General features: G+C 45.7%; 1 long non-coding RNA gene across 1 annotated transcript; it reads left to right on the top strand.

Moving 5' to 3' along the window:
* The first annotated feature begins 379 nt into the window (after positions 1 to 379).
* Positions 380 to 1048, top strand: LOC133276351 (uncharacterized). The gene is made up of 2 exons (XR_009745833.1): positions 380 to 752; positions 852 to 1048. It is a non-coding gene; the product is annotated as an uncharacterized LOC133276351 (long non-coding RNA).
* The last annotated feature ends 4856 nt before the right edge of the window (positions 1049 to 5904 follow it).

The following is a 5904-nucleotide window of genomic DNA, read 5'->3' as shown; positions in this document are numbered from 1 at the left end:
TAAAATCTGACATCTGGCTTGCAGGGATGTGGCACAGCAGATGCCACCCGGGCAAACGGATCTGGAGCCAGCTGTGAAGGCATGGAAAAGCAGCCGACAGCCTGCCACAGCCTTCAGGCCTCAGGAGCACAGGGAACAACAGACAGGGATGTCCCAGCTGAGATGAAACTACTCCCTATCCTCACAGGAGTGGAATGTCACAGCTTGACTCTATGGGAGGAATTGCACGGAGCAGCATGGCTCTTTTCATGCAGTGCAACCTGGTGACATCAGTGTAATCCGCCGTGGGGATGGGGTCCCAATCCCTGCCCCCAGACTCCAGCTCTGCCACTCTGAGTTCAAAGTCTCATGCACACCAGTGTCATGTCTTCCCACCCTCTCCTCGCTCATTCCTTGCTGTCTCTTTGCAAGGCAGCTCGAGTGCTGCCACAGAGAAACCAGCAGCTGTCCTGTGCCAGAGGTGTTTGTGTAACAACACACAAACACCTCTCACCACCTGCACAGGGATGCGCTCATGTCTGCTCCCTCCTGCTGCAGCAGCTTCTCATGCAAATGAGATTTTTAGGATTGGTATATCAACATAAAACAGCAAGCAAGGCACAATGTCTGAGATATCTCATCAGCACAGGCAAACAAGCAGGCACAGTAAACCCCTCCCTGCTGTTTGCCCAAAATACTTTGCTTGTATCTCTGAATAGAATTCCTTGACGATGCACTGCTGTGCAATATACCCTCCACTGCAGGATCAACAGGTATTTCTTGGGCAAGAAGAAAGCCCACACCATCTTGTGATGCCTCTCACTAAAAATGAAGGAAGCTGCTGCCACCTAAACCGCTTCTTGTTCCATTAGATTCCTCTCTTCGTGCAGCCCTCCAACTCCAGAGGCGTTTCAATAAAAACTGAACCACTGGCCGTGTTTTCCAAGGAAAGCAGGGTGTGAAGCCATGAATAATGGAGCTGCTCAGTTTCCCCAGGATAACAGTTCATTTACAGTCTTTATCCTGCTGCCTGTTAACTTTCAATTGAATAAGGGAGACACTGATTTCATTGGAAGTGCAAAAAGAAAATATTTCAGCCTGTCTTTTGTGCTAGATGCAGAAGAGTTTGGAATTTCTCCTGCCAAAGGTGACTGTGGAGCACCATCTCAGATGTCTGTTTTCCCTGTCTTCTCCGGATGAAGTCTGGCCCTTCCCTCTTTGCCCCAGCTTTTGTTAGTGCCCTTGCCAGATTTTCAGCTCCTCCCCAGGCAGCTGCCTCCTTTGCTGTCATTCTTCTTTACCCTACTTGTCCAAAAATCTGTATGACTAGCTATATTTCTAAAGAAATATTTAAAAAGCAAGTCTTAATAGTACGTTTTCATAGTACGTTTTCATTTCACATACCCTTCGCCCAGCAGCCGATATAGCATAAAGACATGCCCTGCAGAACAGCCGCAAGACATGGGTGCTGTGCAGATATTTTTGAATGAATCCATGCAAAAGTCAGCTGGTTTCAAGTTTCACTGTAAAACTTATTAACTTAGGGTAAAACTCTGTTCGTGAGTTTTGAGAAGTTTGGCTTGTGACTTTTGTTTGTTTGTAGGTACCTGACAAGGCTCAGCAATTTCACATGGTTTTAACATGAGATCAGGAAAACCTCTAAAGCCAATAGGTTCAGAGCAATTGTAGTTTGAGGTTTTGAAGCTATAAAAAACTCTTGTCTACTGCCAAGTAGATTTCTGGAGGTGTGAAGTGTGCAAACTGAAACAAGAAATGTCTCTACTGCTCCTGCAAGCTGGTGGTGGGCTGTGCTGTGGTGCTTTGCTGATTGCTTGTTCTCACTGCTGCCCACCAAGTGGGAGGAGAGGAGGGTCTGGTCTGGCACAGCAGTGCTGTGCTGGCAGGAGTGACAGTGCCAGCAAACTTCACAGCCATGGGCTACACCAGTGATCTTCTGTTCTATCTCAAGTAGCATCCTAGGGAAAAAACACTCAGGGCACCCCCAGCATCTTGGTCTTGGAGGTCGTTTTGGAGCCGCACAGGAACAGCGAGGGTGGCTGAGCAGGGGTGAAGGTCTAGGACAGGCTGGGGTCTGCAGTTCCCTCCAGTGCTCCCATATGGCTGCATTTACCCTGAAACAAAGTATTGTTCCTCTGCATCTGCTTTTCGTTGCATTGACACACATCCTAGCATACCAGTGGCACCTTGCTGACATTGGTGGGCTGTGTGAAGAGGACGTGGCACCACAGTCCAAGGGCAGTGCTGCCCCATCCCTGTTGGGCTCCCTGTACACCATGGTACACAGTGCTGGTGCACTGTGCATCAGAGGTGTGGCTGATACAGAACTTCAGCTTTGAGAGTTCTGCTCAGCTGTAGACAGGGTCTTATTCTGGCTCACATCTTGCCTGTGACCTTAGGCCATATGGGCACAAGGGAAGGCTTCAGGTTGGAAGAGAAGCTGTGACGCTTTCCAGGATGAGCAATGGCACTACTATTTCTTGCTGTAAGATGAAAAACAGGATTGAAAGTCTGATAGATCCAGGCTGTCTGCTCTTTCCTTTCCTTATTGCCTTTATCATTCCTGGTGATGAGCCCTAATATCTCACAGCAAACCACAGGGTTATCCCCTGCTTTGATTGCTCACAGTGCATAACACGACTGACTTGGCTCTGACTGCACTGTGAAGTTGCTACTTTAGCACATGTCCATATAGTAATAAAAAAATCCCACTGACCATATTTAGACAGTGGCTGGGAATGTAATGTAAAATGTTGGTTTCCCCTTATATAAAATAACATAATGTAAGACAATGTAACAGTAAAATGTGACATAAAAAAAACATATCAATCATGTATATGCATCTATATTATATAATAACCTCTGCTTGCACTGGGTTGCATTGGGAACAGAGCCACAGTGAAAAGGGGGGGGTCTGTTCTGAATACCAGCCAAGTCCTTGGTACCTGCACTTTTTGTTCACTGCCACCTTCAAGTCTCTTAAAAACAGTGTCCTATGCAGTGAGAAGTTTTCTGAGGCACTACAGTTCTTCCCCAGGGCACAGCAAAAAGAGGTTTTATTGTGAGTGGTTTGCTGTTCCCTTTCCCCTTGGATTGCTACTGCTCAGATTCAGCACAACTTACTTGTGTTTCTAAGTCTTCCTGGGGAAGGTGGGAAAGTTCCTTTGTGTTTGTGCTACAGTATGTGTGAAGATCAGCTGTGTTTCATTTAGGTGCATAACTTTTGTCATTTCCATTGTTTAGCAGAATGTCTTGGAGGCAAAATGAACAATAAGGATAAATAAAGCTAGATGGTTTGAACAGGTCAACTAGAAGCACCTTAAAGCACCTAAGGTATAACACCATGCCGAAGTCTTCACATGTTGACCCTCCTGTAGCATAGCTGCAGCTGTGTGCCATGAGCACTGCAGCACTTCCCCTTCAGCAGCTACTGGTTCTCTTCTTCCTTGCCAACAGCCTGCTCAACCAAAACAGGGGGATGCTGAAATCCTGAGCTCCCATGAGGCACCAGCAGCAGCTCCTCCTTACACTTCAAGAACATATCTAGACTAGGAGGATTCCATAGTCACTTGTGCTTTAAGAGAGAAACTTTAATCTGAAAATCTACCAGAGAGGGACTACTACCAAGGTGGGAATGAAGAGGGAGGAGAAACATGTAACAGAGGAAAGAAATGAAATGGAAATGTAAAGGCAAAATAAGCAGATGAATAAAAAAACAAAAGCAAAACAGGTCAAAAAATTAGTTACTTTTATTTCATCTGTGTTCACTCCAGTCCAAGTGTAGGAGTTCTCAAATGGTGATCGCTTGCATTTAAGTGGGTTGTAAATTACAACAGCATAAAAAAAGCAGCATTAGCCTCTCTTCTTTGTGAGGGCAGATGTGAAAGATTGGGCCTGCAGCCGGGATGCCTCTCCATTCAGTGACTGATCCAAGCTGAAATGTGCCTGCAGGTGGGTGGAGTAGGTAAAAGGGCTGACAATTTCCATGTGCATGAAATCCGGCTAAATACACTCTCCCTTTTTTCAGTCTGGGAGATTTCAAGGCCCCTCCCTGATGTAGCGCCCCTGCTATGCAGTATCAGGAAGATGTTTATCTGTTATGGGTTCAGGACATATACAAATGATACATTTGGCTCCAAGTTTCAAGCCTGAGCAGAACTGGAAGTGGTACGTGTCCCTGAAAAGCTCACTGTGGGGCAGAGAAGTCTGGGCTTTACCTTTGTTAATCACTAAGTAGCAGCCTAGGAGGAAGCTGGGCTGGGCTGGGCTGGGCTGGATTCCTTAAAGGTGAGTGACTTTCATGTTTTATGTAATACGGTTCTCAAAAAAGTGCCCCTGGGGTTGGACTGGTGCCACCTTCTGTGAAAAGCCCCTGGAAAACTTGCTGTGGTTCAGCAGGGGAGCTCCATATTGGTTATTGCCAGCATGCCTCCTGATGTGGAAGCAAGAGGGAGAGCACTCTTGGCAAAGCTGTTGCTTGTTTAAGCTAAGAAACGGGGTAAACAAGGCTCCGAGTAATTGCAGCTCTGAAAAGGGATTTGAAAGGAAAATATGAGGAGCTTCATCAAAAGAGAAATGAAGTTCATTTGCATGAGTAGAAATACATTCAGCTTTACCGAGACTAAGGTCTGGGCTTTGTGGCACATTGTTTGAAGCCGTGTCAGAACAGATTAGTTGTTTCATATAGTAATCATAGCTAGCATTCTAATGGATTAAAAATACCTCTTTCACCTCCACAATGGAAATTTTCTTTTTTGGATCAACCTGCCTTGCCCTGGAATAACTCGGCCCAGGACCCTTGCATTTGTCTGTCAGACACGCAGCACACCCTGCAAGAGCAAAACCTGCCCCTGCCTCCTACCTCCAAGAACGGTTAAATAGAAACAACATATTTTTTAAGAGGGAGGACTGAACCTCAAAGCAGCTCTTTGAAATATCTGCCAACTCAGATGTCAGCTCTCCAGACAGACTACTATAAATGAGTGAGTGTGAGTAGGCAGTGTGATAGCTGGGGCAATTTCTGTGAGTGATGCTCACCAGGAATATAATGCTATTGAATGTAAAGTTGACAGGGCACTCATATACCTGTAGACCAAAGTTAGAAAATCAACAGTAAGTCCTGACATTCTTCCCTTCAGAGTCAGCATTTTTTTTTAATGGATACGTCTGATACCATATTAATATTGTAGATTTTTCAAAGTGAAAAATAAATGCAAACTTGAAATGGAAATTAGAGCCAGGCATAAGCTAGTAATAAGCTAGTAATTCACTGTGATCCAGATATTATCAGTAGTAATGCATTGCACTTCTTATTGTAAGGCATGGAACAAAATCCTTCCCCTTTTTTCCCCAGTGAGGCTACTGTAAGACCTGCAGAGGTGCACTGCTTGTAAGCCTTCCCATGTGCTCACAACATAGCTGGTGAGACCTTGGTTTTGCATCCCTTCCTGCTCATCCAAAAGCATGGGCAGTGACAGCTGTGCCACAGCCAAAGGGCCTGTGGGCATCTGTACAGGGGTGTAAAGGTATTTAAATCAGCTTTTAGTGTGCAGAAAACCTCATGCTGGGCAACCAGAGGAGCTTAGGTGCTGGCACAGGCTGGTCAGGCTCCTTGGCCCAGCGTCACTGCTGGATGGTACAGGAGCACACTTCATGTGGGACCCCCGCACCCAGCTTTCCTTCCTCCCATACTGCAAAGCTGCCTCTGGATCCCTCTGATTGAGGCAGAGGAAAGATAATGTCTGTGCAAATAAAATGGATAAACATGTATTTTTATGTTGCATTCTGCTGTATTCACACTTTCGTCTTGCTCCCTCCCTCATGCTTTGTTTGGTATGATTTCTGTGTAGTTTACTGTTTCTCTCACACCAGGTTTTCAAACACTGCACAGTTTTATATCTCTGCAGA

Source organism: Pezoporus flaviventris, unplaced genomic scaffold (genome assembly GCF_033815535.1).
Source record: "Pezoporus flaviventris isolate CSIRO_AGI_PZ_B2104156 unplaced genomic scaffold, CSIRO_AGI_Pfla_v1 ptg000045l, whole genome shotgun sequence".
Classification (NCBI taxonomy): domain Eukaryota; kingdom Metazoa; phylum Chordata; class Aves; order Psittaciformes; family Psittacidae; genus Pezoporus; species Pezoporus flaviventris.
This window is presented reverse-complemented; position numbering and strand designations above follow the sequence as displayed.